The following is an 18,210-nucleotide window of genomic DNA, read 5'->3' as shown; positions in this document are numbered from 1 at the left end:
TTGAGAACTGAGTTTATTGTGCCATATAATACCTAATTACCCATCAGTAGAGACTTTATTTTTGGACACATGATCAGTGGCTCCAGTGTAGTTATTGGCACTAACAGAACATAGAGGAAAATTCCCCTCTCTCAGGGTAAGGAAAGAAACATAGAGACACCCCTAGCACTCTGGGCCTTGAAAAGAGTTTCCTTTTTCCCCCCCAACCAGCAACAAAGCCAGACACTGGAGGAAAGAGACATTAAAGAGCTAGTCAGGAGTGGTTTCAGCCCTGAAGAGACAACAAATACTTTTATGGCTCCATCAATGGTTAGCTGCCACCCAAAGATGGAGTTACACTTTTATGAACTATGGATTTAAATCCTGTTTCTCCCCCTGATACTCTTTATGACCTTGGGTAAGTCCCACTGTCTGAGGTGTCCACTTAGATTGTAAGATTTCAGGGCAGGGATTCATACCAGTTGGTAATTTGGTAAACAGCACCCAAGTTTAAGGCACTGTATGATTAATAAAATAAAAAAATAGAATAGAAATTATGAAATCAGTGCAGGGGTTGAATATTCAATGGTCTGTGTAAGGAAAAGGTATGTGCTTTGCTAGCCAAGGAGCCAATGTTGTACACCAATAGGTAGAATAGCTGTCATTTAATGAGGTAGTAAAAAGATTGCATAGATAGGAAAAGGCATTTTATTAAGTTTTGACACATTCTGATCATTCCATGCTAACAGTTCCTCATGCTTTGTACTAATGACAGCAAGGGGTTTTTGAACACACCAGAGGAACAAGTGAAAATCCTTTATATTATGCTAATCATTAACATATTCATCTTTATTCAGGTCCTCAAGAATCTACTTTTCAAGCAAAGAATAGTGAATAAGATATTCATCTCACTCCCTTGAATAGCGCTTTACCTCAGTCTCTTTTCTTGTCTCATGGAGGGCAATTTGCAAAGGGATCGGAATACCTAGACACCTGGATATAAAAATTGACATGGGCAGAGCAGCTAAATAGAGCCACAACAAATACAATTTGTAAAAGCTTATGTTACCAGTGTTTATATCAGAGCAACACTAGATGTGTCAGGAGCTGGATGATTATTCCAAGCTTCTGGTCATGGTAAGGGGTTGGGGGGGGGGGGTTCAGGATGGGACGGGCGGAGGAGGATAAAGAGGGGAGGGGGGCTGCTACAGAGAACCTTTGGTTTAAATTAAATTATGCAAGTTTAGAGGAGAGGTGTGAAGAAGGCTTTTCAGGCTTATAGGTCCGTAACCATTCAAACATATTTTGGAAAGGACGGGGATCAGCCAGTGCCGACATTTATTGAACTCAGGAAGAGGATCAGGCTGCCTGTTAGCAGCTTTATGGTTTTTTAACAGGTTGCCACCTGACCAGCTTTTGAATATATCTGGTTAAGGTTACAGTTATCCAGGTACATGGCCCTGGATAACTTTGAAACCTAACCTAGCCACTTAGGTTTCAAAGTTAACCTGGAAGGTTTACCTGAACAACTATATGCAAATATATTCAGTGAGAAGGGTATTCCTGCTGCATACCCTCTATAACTTATCTGGCTAACTTTGTCCAGATAAGTTATCTATTGTATGTTTTTTTGAAAATTGGCCTCTAATTGTTTTGCTGATTGCATGTTTGGAATTAAATAGATACAATATCCTTTCTTAATTCTTGGACTTCATTAGGATGTTGGGAATATTAACTGTGAGATATTTATGAGCATCAGTGTGGTTCTCTCTAGATGTGTACCCTTAACTAAGGCTCAAACATCTTGATTTAAAAAATCTCTTTAATAGTAGTGTCTCCAAATGGCTTTATTTTACACATATCTTGACATGAATCTTATTCATAAGCAGGCCGATACAGAACGGTGCGCTCAGCCGAGCGCACCGTTTAGTAGGGATGTGCAGAGCAAAATTTTATGTTCATATTTTTTATGTCCGAAAGGGGGTCCCACTTGCGGCCAATATGGACATAAAAAAAATCCAATGAGTTGGGTATATGTACATATGTGCAAAAAAAAAAATTAAACCCCCTCACCCTCCTTAATCCCCCCCCCAGACTTACCACAACTCCCTGGTGATCGAGCGAGGAGTGAGGACGTCATTTCTGCAATCCTTGGCGAGAAGCATGTGACGTCGGTGGCACGTCGAGTGACGCGGCGTCACGTGATTCCCGGCTCGTTCGCGCCGGACGGCTCGTTCGGCCCAAAAAGAACTTTTGCCCAGCTTGGGGGGGCCTCCTGACCCCCCCAAGCTGGCCAAAAGTTCTTTTTGGGCCGAACGAGTCGTCCGGCGCGAACGAGCCGGGAATCACGTGGCGCCGCGTCACTCAGACGCGACGTCACGTGATTCCCGGCAAGTTCGCGCCGGCAAGTTCGCGCCGGGAATCACGTGACGCCGGCGTCACTCGACGGGAATCACGTGACGCCGGCGTCACTCGACGTGCCGCCGACGTCACTCGACGTGCCGCCGACGTCACATGCTTCTCGCCAAGGATTGCAGAAATGGCGTCCTCACTCCTCGCTCCATCACCAGGGAGTTGTGGTAAGTCGGGGGGGGGGGGATTAAGGAGGGTGAGGGGGTTTATATTTTTATTTTGGCTCAACAATCGCGATTTCCCACATATCGAACATATCTATGTTCGATATGTGGGAAATCCGATCGTTTATGTCGAATCAATTTTTTAAGTAAAAAAAAAATATGAGTTGCGTTTTACTAATGCGGTCAATCCGAATGCACACCCCTACCGTTTAGCCCCCGTTTGGCCACACATTTTAGATGCACTGTTATAATATTACCCCTTATACTGTAAGGGGTAATAGCGCTTGGCAAACACGCGACCAACCATCCCAAAAATAATAGAGATCATCACATGCAAATGCATGTTGATGAGCCTATTAGTTATTACCACGGAATACTGAAAGTAAAATGTGCTGCCAAGCTGCACATTTTACTCTCATAAATTAACACCTGCCCAAAGACAGGCGTTAACCATATAAAGCACCGGGAAAGTGTACAAAAAAGTAGAAAAAACTGTTTTTCTGTACGCCCTCTGCCTTAATATCATAGCGATATTAAGTTAGAGGCCCTAAAAATAAAATAAATTTAAAAATGTTTTAAAATCTTCCTGCCGGTCGACGGATTCGAAAACGGACGCTCAATTTTGCTGGCGTCCGTTTTCCGAACTCGGAACTGTCAGCGGGATTGAAAACGGATGCTCAATTTTGCCGGCGTCTGTTTTCCAAACTCATGGCTGTCAGCGTGTTTCAAAATGGATGCTCAATTTTGCCGATGTCTGTTTTCCCAACCTGTGGCTATCAGTGTGTTCGAAAACTGACACCGGTAAAATTAAACATTGGTTGTCGGACCCACTGACAGCCGCCGCTTCCGCTAATAAGAAGGTGCTAGGGACGCGCTAGTGTCCCTAGCGCCTCCTTATTAGCGCGGGCCCTAATTTAAATACAAAATCGTGTGCCCAGGAGAGGTGCCTGGGCGTGCGTCAGGAGAGCAGGCACTCAACACGGAGCACCGGGCCTCCCGTGCTTTTTAATTAATCAGCCTGATTCTGAGGTACGTTGGGAATGATCTCAGCTTCTCAAAAGTTACATTGTGCCAAAGGGAGGTTTCTTCTGGAGCTCATAGATATAATGATAAAATATACCGTACTGCGAATATCAGTCCAATATTATAGGGGGATCACTCATGTAAACCAATTATATTAATAAATCCTCCCACCCTCTCTTTAAACTGCTGTTAGTGACACCAAGATTATCTGAAGAATATAAAGGGACATCATACTGAGCCTGCTAGGTTATTATTAATTCTCTGCTATAGCCCTACTCATAATCATATGGGAGACAAGGAAGTTTGATTTGTATATATAGAAAGGAAGATAAATAATATGGGAGACAAGGAACATTTATTTGACTAATTCTTTTTTATATAACAGAGGAGGTAGTAGGATTGGTGCTCACTTCCAGGAAGATGCAGATCATGGCGAAAATCCACATTTTGACTAAGACCATGCTAAAGGTTTGAATGCGAAAGTAATGAGATACAGAACAATTTTGTTTCATAAATTTGGAAGTGAGAAATGAATGCCTGTGTCTATCCTTGTTTTTACATATTTAAATAGAAGTTGGCGTAAGAGTGACATCGAATGAATGAAGTGAGTTAAAGAGAAATATTGGAGACTCTACCTAAAAATGGACATTTCGAAACATGGCCCCCTTATCAGGGATAAAAGAAGGGGAGAGATTTCTAATGAGAGGTAAGTACTGTAAGATATTTTAAGTGCATATAATCAAGAAAACAGTATAACAATAAGATAACAATGTGGCTGTCAGTATTGGACCTATAATTATAAGTAGGACTGTAGCGGAGACATAATAAAATAATAGCCTAGTATGCCCAGTATAGTGGATCTTTATATTCTTTAGATAATCTTGGTGTCAAAAACAGTGAAAAGAAAGAGTGGGAGGATTTATTGATATCATTGTAATATACACAGGCAACATATCAAGGTGCACTTAGAAATTCTTTTTAATATGACTGGATGCACTCGCTAAAATTAGGACTATTACTGTATCTTTCTGCCATATTTATTGGCCTCTGATTGCATCTCTTGGTACCTGAAGATCTTTTTTTTTTGTCCATACATTATACAACATAGTAACTTGGAACTAACACTTCCATCAGCAATGCCATTCTTGTGTTTTTCTCCTTTTCCGAAATGTATAGTTTTCTTCCATTAATTGAAATGAGAATTAAGGATGTGCAGAGGGCACGGATTTGTCCGATTCGGCATTCGTATTCGGCGGCAAGCAAATTCGTTGCATTCGTCCAATGGCGCCCCCGATATGTTGATACGTGCATTTGTTTTCCGGTTCCCATTAAAGTCAATAGGGGAAGTATTTGCAGCCTATTTTTGGCTGCAGAAATGGGGTTTTCTTATCAATTTTGATGAAACTTCTGGGGAGCAATCATCAGAACAACAAAACAGCTCCAATGTACTTAGACTGTGGCAAAGTGGCACCAAAGTGGCATGAATAGCCTAAGGCACTGTAAAGGGGGAAAGGGGTACCAGAAGTGGCAAGAGTGCTTTAACAGAGGCACAAAGCACAGTAGCAAGAGTGTCAAAAACACACCACAGCTTCAAAAGAGAGCACCGATAACAGATGCATGAACCCTCGAAGGCAGCACAACAGGCAAAGTGGCAAGACAAGTGGTATCAACATCCTACAGCACAATGAAGGGGGAACATAGCAAGCAGAAAGACTAGCACCAACACACTGAGCAACTATGATAGTGGCCAGAACACAAGGAGTTGAATGAGTCATCTAGTGTATGGCAGCAAGGCACAGAGGCAGAGGGTAGATACAGGCTGGCTACACCCGAGGAGAGTTCCCTTTCCTTTCTACAGGAAAGGGCTCCCTAGAATGGGTTTGCCCCTAGAGTGGGGTGTTTCCGTTGGCGTCTAGTGAGCTCTCGCTGGTCTTTTAAAATCTGGTGGAGTTAGCAGATATACAAACAAGAATTTTCAAGGCCAAGGCGGAGTAGATTTCCAAGTAAACAGCGGTTCAACATGGGTCAGAGGGTAGATGCAGGCTGGCTATACCCGGGGAGAGTTCCCTATCCTTTGCGCAGGAAAGGGCTCCCTAGAATGGGTTTGCCCCTAGAGAAGGGTGTTTCCATTGGTGTCTAGTGAGCTCTCGCTGGTCTTTAAAATCTGGTGGACGTAGCTGATATACAAACGAGAGTTTTCAAGGCTGAGACAGAGGAGGGTGCATGTGAACAGCGGTTCAACATGGGTCAGAGGGTAGATACTGGCTGGCTACACCTGGGAAGAGTTCCCTTTCTTTTGAGCCGGGAAGGGCTCCCTGGAATGGGTTGGCCCCTAGAGTGGAGCACGAGCCTTCAAAGCATGGCGATGTGGAGCAGGGTGCCATGTGAACAGCGGTTCAACATGGGTCAACCAGTGCTAAGAGATAGGCTGCAACACCGGGGAGAGTTCCCTTTCTATGAGCAGGAAAGGGCTTCCTTGGAATGGATTGGCCCCTAGAGTGGAGCACGAGCCTTCAAAGTGTGGCGACCTGGAGCAGGGTGCCATGTGAACAGAGGTTCAACATGGGTCAACTGGTTCTAGGAGATAGCCCGCAACAGCGGGGAGAGTTCCTTTTCTTTGAGCAGGAAAGGGCTCCGCGGAATGGGTTGGCCCCTAGAGTGGAGCATGAGCCTTCAAAGCGTGGCGATGTGGAGCAGGGTGCCATGTGAACAGCTGTTCAACATGGGTCAACCGGTGCTAAGAGATGGGCTGCAACACCGGGGAGAGTTCCCTTTCTTTGAGCAGGAAAGGGCTCCGCGGAATGGGTTGGCCCCTAGAGTGGAACACGAGCCTTCAAAGTGTGGCGACGTGGAGGAGGTCTCACTGTGAGCATGGTCTCACTGTGTTTGCCACAGTCTAAGTACCTAGGAGATCTTTTCTCATTCTGAACATGGGTCAACAGGTACTAAAAGATAGGCTGCAACACCGGGGAGAGTTCCCTTTCTTTGAGCAGGAAAGGGCTCCCTGGAATGGATTGGCCCCTAGAGTGTATAATGATACAAATTGTTAGGATTTAAACATTTGCAAACAGATCATGACTTCATAAGCAAGATGGAGGAAGTTCTCTTCTCTGCCCTGAAACTAAAGAAAACTGTTTGTTTTATTTAAGGATCCATGCTGTGAAGGATTACTAGTTTTAATTACCAGAGACTAAGGTTTCCCTTTGCAACGAGGGTTCAGCCATTAGGACTGGACATAAGGCCTGGACAAACAGGCACAGCAATACAGGACAGAGTCAATCCCACCTAGGGACATAAGGCCTGGATGAACAGGCACAGCAATACAGGACAGAGCCAATCTCACCTAGGGACATAAGGCCTGGATGGACAGGCACAGCAATCGAGGACAGAGGTCAAGCCCATGTATGGACATTAGGCCTGGAAGAACAGGCACAGCAGTCGAGGACAGAGTCAATCCCACCTAGGGACATAAGGCCTGGATGAACAGGCATAGCAATCGAGGTCAAACCCTTGTAGGGACAAAAAGCCTGGACAAACAGGCACAGCAATACAGGACAGTAGGGATGTGAATCGTTTTTTGACGATTTAAAATATCGTCCGATATATTTTAAATCGTCAAAAATCATTAGGGCCACGATACAATACCAATTCCCCCGATTTATCGTCAAAAAATCGTAAATCGCGGGAAGGGGGAGGGCAGGAAAACCGGCACACTAAAAACCCCTAAAACCCACCCCCGACCCTTTAAATTAAATCCCCCACCCCCCCAAATGCCTTAAATTACCCTGGGGTCCAGCGCGGTCCATAGCTAAATCGGGGGAAGGGGGAGGGCAGGAAAACCGGCACACTAAATCCCCCTAAAACCCACCCCCGACCCTTTAAATTAAATCGGGGGAAGGGGGAGGGCAGGAAAACCGGCACACTAAATCCCCCTAAAACCCACCCCCGACCCTTTAAATTAAATCCCCCCCCAAATGCCTTAAAGTACCCTGGGGTCCAGCGGCGGTCCGAAACGGGCTCCTGCTGTTGAAGCGTGTTTTCTTCAGCCGGCGCCATTTTGCAAAATGGCCACCGCAAAATGGCGGCGGCCATAGACCAACACGATTCGACCACAGGAGGTCGCTTCTGGACCCCCGCTGGACTTTTGGCAAGTCTTGTGGGGGTCAGGAGGCCCCCCCAAGCTGGCCAAAAGTCTCTGGGGGTCCAGCGGGCGTCCGGGAGCGATCTCCTGCCGCGAATCGTTTTCCGTACGGATAATGGCGCCGGCCATACGCGTATGGCCGGCGCCATTTTCCGTACGGAAAATGGCGCCGGCAGGAGATCGACTGCAGGAGGTCGTTCAGCGAGGGTTCCGGACCTCCGCTGAACGACCTCCTGCAGTCGATCTCCTGCCGGCGCCATTTTCCGTACTCTGCTACAGACCCACCTCTAAGAATGTTAGGGCCGACACCCTCTCTCGTACATCGGAGGTGGAGGATCACCCAGCGCCGCCTCAGTATATTCTTGACCCGGCCAAAGTGTTGCTGGCAGTTTCAGGGGTGGTCCCCACGGGTAAGACGTTGGTCCTGTCCTGACTGCGGAAGAAGGTCTTTTGGGCCCATGATTCCTTGACCACAGGCCACCCAGGGATAGCTCAGTCGCTGGAACTCTTAACGGAATATTACTGGTGGCCCCAGGTACGAAAAGATGTCCGACTGTACGTTAACTCCTGCCCAATGTGTGCCCATCAATAGACCCCGGTGGGCCGCCCCTGGGGGCTCTTACAACCATTGCCGGTTCCCACAGAACCTTGGACCCACCTATCCACCGACTTCATAGTGGATCTACCCCCCTCGGAGTGCAAGACGGTAATATGGGTCACCGTTGATAGATTTTCTAAGATGGCCCACTTCGTGCCACTTGCGAAGCTACCCACAGCACCTGAACTTGCTGACCTGTTCACTTCACATGTCATTATGCTTGCATGGACTACCCCTTCATATTGCCTCGGACCGTGGGTCACAGTTCACAGCAAAATACTGGAGAAGTCTCTGTAAGAAATTTGGGGTGCAGTTAGACTTTACCACGGCCTTCCATCCCCAAGGTAATGGCCAGGTGGAGCGCACCAATCGAACTTTAAAAGCCTTTCTTCGAGCCTTCGTAGGGGATCTCCAGGATGACAGGGTAGCGCTGCTGCCGTGGGCGGAGTTTTTTTATAACTTCCATAAACACTCGGCTACGGATAGGTCCCCCTATCAGTTGGTCTATGGAAAACGCCTAAAACCCCCCTTGCTTTTGCCTTTGACGGTTCCTACCCCAGCAGTGCAACTTAGAACACAGCAGTTAAGACGCCTCTGGAGGGCCACGCAGGAGAGACTTCGGCAAACTGTGTCAGGGCGAAGACGTACACTGAACGACTGCGGCGTCCTGCCCCAGTCTTCGCCCAGGGGGCTAAAGTGTGGTTATGCACCAGGAACATCCGACTGCGGCTCCCTTCTATGCGCCTGGCTCCCAAGTACATTGGCCGTTCCCTGTTCTGGAGTGAGTGGGCGCGGTCTCATACCGTCTCCAGCTGCCACCTTCTTTGAGGATCCACAACGTCTTCCACGTGTCTCTCCTCAAACCCCTGATTCTGTCGGTCTTCCACAATAAGGCCCCCGAACCCTGCAATCCGGCCATTGAGCAAGACACCTCTGGCTTTGGACTCTGACCCTGCTTCGGCTCTTGACCTTTGGCTTTGGACTCCGACCCTGCTTCGGCTCTTGACCTCTGGCTTGGATTCTGTCCTGGTCCTGGCGATTCTGGCTTCGAAGATACACCTCCTTGGGGGTCCCTACAAGCTCCTCTCAGGGGACCTTGGGTTTCCAGGGCAAAGCCACCTAAGTCCCAGTGACCCGGACCACTAGGAGCTCCTCTCGGGGTGGTCTCTGGTTTCCAGGGCGAAGATTCTCCTGACCGCCTCCCGGCTTTGACTTCCTCTGTGGGCTGTCCCACAGAGCGCTGACATCTATCCTAGCCAGCTCAAGGATTCACCATACCTATGTCCTAACATTGTGCTCAGCTAGCTTTCGATGCTGCAACAGCCCTGACCTTGCCCTTTTTAAAGGGTCAGCAGTGGGAAACAGTGATCTGCACTTACTGATGACATCACCTCCTGGGACCCATCTATGGCCACTCCTGAAGTTGTTCCTTGCCTCGGCAATAGGTTGACTACCTAGGGAGAAGCAAGTTGCCTCAGTAGTTCCTAGTCTTCGTTCCTGTGTTCCTGGTCTTCATCTTGTCAATTCCTGGTCCTTGTTCCTGAGTTTCTTCATTTTGTCTTCATGGTCAGTCTTCAGTTCTTTGTCTTCATAATCAGTCTTTGGTTCTTCAGTGTCTTCTCCTCTGCCTGTTCTGTTCCATGCCTCCCTGCCTGCCCACCTGTCCTTCCTGTTCTCGGACGGATCTCTGACTTGACTTCGGCCTACCTGACATTGGCTCTGATTGAACTCTGCCCACCACTGTCCACTCCCTGCTTCTCAACTACAATTGAACTCTGCCTGCCACTGACCACTGCCTGACTCTGACTAACCAGAATGCCACCTGCCCTGACCGCTGCCTGACTCTGACTCTACCTGCATTCAGTCTGGCCTAGACTCTGGCTTGTGCCTCAATTATCGATTTTCACCTCACCATCAGAGGCCCACACCTATTTCCTGTTGGCCCCAGCACCCGAGAGCTCGACCTAAGGGGAATGAGGGCTGGTATAGGTGAAGCTCCAACTGGGCCTCTGTCACAGCCAGCTCTGCCAGCCAATGGTGGGATCTGCAGAGCTCCTCCTTGCAGGTAGTGTCAACTCCACCTCAGCCTAGGGGTCCACACCAGCAACAGTGTATACACTGTTCTAGTAGGGTAATCTTTTCTTCTCTTGTTGTAGTTTAAACTGGGTGCTAAATCAGAGACAGAAGGTATTTTACTACTTGATTATTTTAAAGTAAGAACATAAGAAATTAGCATGCTGGGTCAGACCAAGGGTCCATCAAGCCCAGCATCCTGTTTCCAACAGAGACCAAACCAGGCCACAGGAACCTGGCAATTACCCAAACACTAAGAAGATCCCATGCTACTGATGCAATTTATAGCAGTGGCTATTCCCTAAGTAAAATTGATTAATAGCCATTAATGGACTTCTCCTCCAAGAACTTATCCAAACCTTTTTTGAACCCAGCTACACTAACTGCACTAACCACATTCTTTGGCAACACATTCCAGAGCTTTATTGTGCGTTGAGTGAAAAAGAATGTTCTCAGATTAGTCTTAAATGTGTTACTTGCTAACTTCATGGAATGCCCCCTAGTCCTTCTATTATTCAAAAGTGTAAATAACCGAGTCACATCTACTCGTTCAAGACCTCTCATGATCTTAAAGACCTCTATCATATCCCCCCTCAGCCGTCTCTTCTCCAAGCTGAACAACTTATAGGCTTGTTTGTTTGATTTTATTTTTATTTTAATTTTTATTATGTATTTTTGTATCCCTAGAACAAGGAATACTATGGCCTACAAATGTTTTAATAAATAAAATACAAGTTTTCCTTCATATTAAATTAAAACAAACCAGGATTTATTACATTTTTCATTCTAACTGGAAAAAAAAAGTTTTAATAATATATAGAAAGCATTGATGCTTTAAAAATAAAAAACAATGGCACATTTTCCATTTCTTGGTACCACCACCATCTTTTACACACAGTCAGGCCAATTCTGTAAAGTGCACTCAGCCATGCTTACTGTTTAACATGGGTTTGGCCACGTGTAAGGGGTTTAGCGCCTCAAATGCACAGCCAAACCCCCTGAAAACTAATAGCGCTCATCACATGCAAAGTTAAATGTGTGTCTAATCCCTTGGGCAGGCATTAATTTATGAGCATCCCAGAAAAGTGTACAGAAAAGCAGAAAATTTTTTAAAAATAAAAATGTGTCGGCTGGTCTGGTTTGGAGAACAGATGCTCAATTTTACTGGCGTCTGTTTTGCTAACCGATCACTGTCAGCAGGTTCGGAATACTGATGCTCCTAAAATTGAGCGTCGGTCTCATGAACCCGCTGATAGAGCTACCTCTCCTGGGCCAAGGAGGTGCCAGGGGATGCTCGTTTAAATATAGGATTGCGTGCCCAGGAGATGTGGCTGGGCGCGCGTCGGGAGAGCGGGCGCTCAACACAGAGCTTCCGTTCTCCCGCGTTTCTTACAGAATCGGCTTGAGTGTTTTCCTAAAAGCTCATAGTTATCAAGGCACTGATAAATCTCAAGAGGCACTACCACTGTTCCACTCTTAAATGATTTCTTTCTCTTACCTCACATTTCATCCCCAGCCAACAAATCAGACAGAGCGTTGTTTTCAGAGGATTTTTCTTTCAGATACCTTCAATTACGCTTGTCATGCACTTGTAGAAGTCATCCATATAAAAGTAATGAAAAAAGCCCAAGAAAGTAAGAATAATACTTTCTGGCAGTGATACTCCTGGACCACCCAGTTAGTAAGCTCCAAAGGCCAGTAATCTAAAGCCAAGGTATGTTTGAATCACTATAGCAGAGCAGCCTGATTCATTCCTACATCTTCTATTACCTAATAGAAACGAATGAGCTGGTAGCAGGCTGCTAGACTATTCAGACATCTTTTTGTACTCTGTGATCTACCTAAGGTCTAATTTATTATTTTTCCTACCATAAAATTGACTTTGAATAGAAAGAAAAAAATCCAGTATTCAGGAAACAAGCTTATTTTCTTCAAAGTTTAGTTAAAATAGTGACCTCAGGATAAAAGTTTTCAAAGTCAGATGCAAGCTGATGGTATATCCATGACAGTTTCACGTTTGGGAATGAAGAAAGAACCTTTAAGTGTTCAGCTTCAGGCACCATTAAGAGATTATCAAAATAAAATGCACATCCTTATTTTGATTTCAGCAGTGGCAACCTCTAGAAAACCAACTTTCTTTCCAGCATTGTATAGTCAAATTGTGCAGAGATTTTACCAATTGGCCCCATTATCCACTAATAAAAACCCCAAAATAAAACTCATACATGATGGGGTTTTTTTTACAGCATAATTCAAAATAAAATAATCAGGTTTCCCATAGTCAGAGAACATTTCTTTTACAAGATATACAGCCTTCACTATAGAAATCTCAAAAGTGCACAGTCCCTACTTCTCTCCCATGGACTACTTAGAGTAAGGCACTGCACGATCCCTTTTACTTTTGAGACACCGCCTGTCCTAGGCTATAGATAATTTGGAACATGGGCCAAGCGATAATAATGCTCACTGATGCATGCTAGCATTATTTTGTGCAAGTATAAATAGATCGTAAACAATTTTGGTTTTGGTACCAACTAATATGTCATGTGGCTGCACATACTAGGGTGCTAGTGAGTCCACTGGTAACAATGCTTCAATTCAGTCAGACTAAAGCTTGTGTCAAAAATGGCAATTCAGTTCAGCCACCATAATCTTCTTAGCAATGAGCTCAAGCTGCAGAGTGGAAGAAAAAAAGAAACAAAACTCCATCTCTAATGAAAAAGTTCTGAGCACTTTCAGTACAAGTGAAACAAGCGATAAAGAATTAGATTAGATAGGTACTGTGTGTTTCTTTTGCTGAGCTTAGGATCTGGAAAAGGTTTGTGGGTAAACTTCAGTGTGATTCATTTTTAGATGAGTTTTCAATGAACAGAAAGCACTGCACATTGGAAGTGTGTGAAGTAGGCCCAAAACTCAGGACAAAAGGAGTGCTTAAATCAATACATTTTTTTGTGGTTTCTTTCAGCTCTAAGGAATAGAATTGACAGCAGTAGAGTATAAATAATGGTAGGGGGTAAATAAACCCTGCACACTAAAGATTTCAAGATAGCCATTGTTTTGAAACCTTATTGGCAATGTTCTGCTCTCACTCTGGGACTGGGTGATTCAAACCGCATACATACGTTTGTGAGTCTTGATTCCTTCCCCTTACAGCTGGAATGAGTTTGTCATAATGCAATACAGAATGGTTCCTTAACTATAGGATAAAAGAGGGTGATGTCAAGATAAAGGGAATGCATGTAAATCTGAACCATACCGAATGAAGTCCTCATTTCAAGGCTAGTATGTAGTCCCTTTCATTGTGGAACAACAAGACACAGGACAGAGCAAAATGTCTATGTTATATGTAGAGTTTTGTGTTTAATTGCGGTCTCCTGAGAAATAAATGTAGACAAGGAAATGTCTCAGTCCTTTCTTTTTCCTGCTTTGCAATTTGTCATTCCTTGGATATTGTCCTTTATTATGAACTATACTGCTTTCCCCTTCAATTTCTATACTCACTTTGTTTTGAAACCTTTTCCCTTTTCATTGCTTGGTGCAACTGGAGGTTACCTGACTATAACATTTTCTTCTGTCTTCTCTTTTGTGTTACCAAAAAACACCAAAACATTTTAACCTGATATGGTAATATGTCCAAAATAGAATCGGCCCCTTTACTTACCCTCCACTCTCAGAAGTGAGTCATTGCATAATCTGGCATGCATTTTTCTCTATTTTTTTCTTCCAAATATGGTATCATTTTTGCCTGCCTTTTTGATGCAGCCATCATAGTCTTCCTCAAAATACAGAAGTACAGAGCTCCTTCCACTGAAAGTCACAGGTGTTGAGGGTCCCCTGTGTGGGTTTTTAGCCTCAATCAGATGTACTACAAGTCCGGGTTTGTTTGAGTGCAGATGGAAAGAAAGAATTATCTTTTGGGGCATCTAGCACAGTCAGTCACTGATGTATCTGAGGAGTCACACTCTAACTGTATATTCTCCCCAATTTACAAAACAGTTCAATACAGTAACAAAGAAGTCAAAAGTATCAGAGTCACACCATCCATTCACTAGAGGTTTGGAAAATAACCACACTCACACACTCCTGAGTAGTGTTCAAATTAAATGTTTACTGCAACTTCCTTCTAGGCTCTCTTGCACCTTCATCCTTACAGAAAATATACTCCTCTTGGAGGGTGGGATAACTGGAATGGAATTTTAGCATAAATTTTGTAGAGAAAAAAGTCCCAAAACGCAAAAGCTGTAGGAAAATGATTCCCAAATACAAAACCATTAGAAAAATCCCTCACATGGGTCAAGACTCAACTATAATCCAAATTCTTTAGAAGTTTCTGCAAGTCTCTTGAGTATCTTCTTAACCTCAAAAATTGTCTTTATCCATTACTAAGGTCCGATAGCTTGGGCAAAAACAAAGTGCTTTGATACAGCCCTTTGAGATTAGTGGGAATTGCCCTTTCCTTAAGACAGATCAATCACAACCCAAAATATCTTGAAAAGCAGCAACTTACTCCTTGACTTCCAGACAAGTCACCGGACTTCCAGGGATGAGGTCAGCACCTCCAGAACTTCTCTCTTCCAAATCCAAACTCTCTTGTTTGAAATCCAGAAGGGATTTCTCATCTCTTCTCTTTAGCTCCTAGCCCACATCTCAACTTGAGATCCAGTAGGGATCTCTATCCTCTTGGATTCTTTCCTTCCTTCCAACACCTTCCCTCTGAAAACTGAGCATGCTCCATGGGATTATATACTCCTATAAGCCTTCCCACCCACCCCCCCCCCACCCCCCAAAAAGGTGGGGTTTTGGTTATAGAATGGTTCGTAAATCTTCCAAACCTGTCCCACTACCTGCCAATGGAAGATTACCACATGGAAGCAATACTGGTGACTGGCAAAGCCCTATCAAATAGGAGTGCCTTGGAGGTTCACTTAGAGACCTCCTAATAATCAGGAAGATTGTTAAAATATGATTGTTTATCCAGGCCTTTGGTAGCTTGTAATTGGGTAATGTATTATTTTCGGTCAGCTAGTGAGTCAGCATTTTAATGATTTAAGGTTGAGGATTTCTGTTTTGTGCTGTGACTTGTGGTTTGATTGTCCATCTCTGTTTATCTGTATTATTTGTTATTATTAGGATTTTATTTGCAGTTGTATTTTGTACAATTTTTTTATCATGTTTTTTAAATTATCTTGTATATGTTTATATTATTACTTTTATTGTAATCTGTCTCAGGCTTTGAGGAAAAGGTGATCAATCAAATTTGAACGGGTAAATAAATAAATAAATAATTTCCATGTTAGTCCTCTTGAATAAATCACAGGAAGAAAAGCACATAGTTCAATTGCTTAAATTCTTAGAAAAAGCCTGATCTGGCTATTCCCACACAGCCTTCGCTGAAACATGTCCTGATGGGCCAGAATCAGGAACTTCTTGCAGTGAATCTCCTAGGTGACCCGCATTCACACTTTCATTTGATTCACCATCCATCATGCATATAGACAAGGTGACAATTTCCATCAACTCCCCCACCTCAAACATATTTAGTATGTATTGGTTGCTGTACTTCACTTGGGTCTCCACCTTTTTGTGCCTCTTGCCCGAGGGCAATTCAATCTTCTGTGCTATACTCAGTCTCTGCAATATCTGCCATGTTGGAAGCCCATCTGCCTCCATGTTTGTCTTCTCCCTTCCAAACTGGAGAGAGGAGGCACTTCACTTCGCACACATGCCTTACTGAGGTCCTGCTCTTTCTTTGACTCTTTTTGATCTTCTGATGCCTCTATTGGATTGCTGCCTAGATTCTCTGGTGTCTGTGCCCCATTTGTCTTGGCTATAATCAAGCCACGAGCATGCGAACAGGATCCCTTTCTGCCATCTGTGGAGCTGCGTTTGCATCAAACAGTATTCATTTCTTCTGGTCTTCACTCCATGGAATGGCCATGGCAATGAAAGATATTCTCCCCCTGCATTATGCATGCACTGTTTTCTCCTACCTGCATCTAGTAAGTAGACCACGCTTACCGCCCATGTGGCTGGAGTCTGCCAGAAGGAGAGATGATCCTGTGCTGGTCAGTGCATATTTGGCCTGTCCAGATAGAATTACACCCAGCTGGCATGCTGCTTTCCTGAGATCTGTGTCCACATGTGCAAGCATTTGCAGCTGCCATGTTTCTTTAAGGTACCCACTAGGTTCCTTACTAGTTACTTTGCCCCTAGCTTAAACCCTAAGTTAGGATTAGGTAGGAGGTAGGAGTTTGCAGGCTATCCCTGTAGGAACTTTCTTTGAGGCTACCTAAATTAGTCATGGTCATAAGCCTGTATGAGAGCAGGCAGAGCATAAGGAGCATTTTGAGTTTAAATTTTAGAAAGCAGGAAAGTGTTGCAGTGGTCCCCAGTTTTAGGCCCCACAGCTTAAACCAGGGGAAGACACATATTATCCCAGGGCAGTACTCACCAGGCCTGGAAGGGAGGATTTTGTGATAGCAGAAAACGAGATTTTGTTGAGAGAGCTGTTTGTTTTGAGAAGAATTTTCTTTTCTGGATCCTGATTCTGCCCAAGAGAATTTTCACCCTGCCTGTGGACGGTTAGGATAAGTTGCTGTGATTTCTTATGCCCAGTTCAGATGGGATAGCAGTGACCTGTCAGAGAAAAAGAGAGAATCTGTTTGTGAGTTTTGAGGAATTTTTATTCCATTGAATTTTGGACATTTTCTTATGGGGACTTCTAGCACCAGAGGTCCAGAGTTAACATCAGTGGTGGAGACAAGAGATCCAAGTCCCACGCTCTAACATTCAAGAGTGTTAGGTTTATGCCAATCAGTCTTTTGCCACTTTAGGGACACTGATTCCGCTGATAGACTGAGAAAAGACATACGTTTGAACCTAGGGAGGAGCACAACGCAGGACGGCAGCGTCTCCCCGTGGACCATGCAGGGAGGCTCGCTGTGGAGCACGGATGTCTTTCGCAGAAACAAGAGGAATGGGGGTGGCCCAAGGTCGAAAGTGGCGGCACCATAGCCACGAGGGAAGTGGAGCCAGATGCTGGAACAGGCAGATGAGGGTAAGAGGACAAGGCCGCAGCCGGCACACTCAAAACACTCTTTTGTACCAGGAGAGGTTTAACTCCCAATGACCTAGATTCATCATTCCCATGGAATGATGAGCTGCCACAGTAAAGGGGGCGGAGGGTGCTAGTGTGCAGCTGGCTGCATCATGGCAGTGCGGTTTCACCTGCCACAGTGCATCTTTGCCGCACAATATCACCACCATAGTGCCACGCTAAAAAGTGGTGCTATTTCCCGTGCTACCGCCGGCGATAATGTCCAAAACATTACCGCCGGCAGTGGTGCCGCCACCCTATTTCCCTAAACCCCTCCCAAACTCCTCCCTAACTCCACCCCTTCCCCTAATTTTAATTCTACCACCGTCTCCTGACACGGGTCATGTTTCACCTTGCGGTTTTGTCAGGAGGGACAATTCTACAAATGAAAGTAAATAAAATGAAAGTGCAGATCAGTAAAAGACAGATCATATAAAAGGCTACAAAAGCATATACATAAACACATAAATGAAAGGAAAAAATACAAATCAAATGACTAGGGGGCACTCCATGAAGTTAGCATGTGGCACATTTAAAACTAATCGGAGAAAGTTCTCTTCACTCAACGCACAATTAAACTCTGGAATTTGTTGCAAGAGAATGTGGTTAGTGCAGTTAATATAGCTGTGTTTAAAAAAGGATTGGATAAGTTCTTGGAGGAGTCCATTACCTGCTATTAATTAAGTTGACTTAGAAAGTAGCCACTGCTATTACTGGCAACGGT

General features: G+C 44.7%; 1 long non-coding RNA gene across 2 annotated transcripts in view; it reads right to left on the bottom strand.

The window, feature by feature from the left end:
• The window catches only part of LOC115081925, a 68,837-nt gene that overhangs the window by 25,998 nt on the left and 24,629 nt on the right, over positions 1-18,210 (bottom strand). For both annotated transcript variants that reach the window (XR_003854005.1, XR_003854008.1), the window contains exon 2: positions 16,842-17,026. This is a non-coding gene — a long non-coding RNA (uncharacterized LOC115081925). The remainder of the gene's footprint in view (positions 1-16,841; positions 17,027-18,210) is intronic.

Source organism: Rhinatrema bivittatum, chromosome 1 (assembly GCF_901001135.1).
Source record: "Rhinatrema bivittatum chromosome 1, aRhiBiv1.1, whole genome shotgun sequence".
Classification (NCBI taxonomy): domain Eukaryota; kingdom Metazoa; phylum Chordata; class Amphibia; order Gymnophiona; family Rhinatrematidae; genus Rhinatrema; species Rhinatrema bivittatum.
Note: the sequence above shows the minus strand (reverse complement) of the source record. Positions and strands in the feature narration are given on the sequence as shown.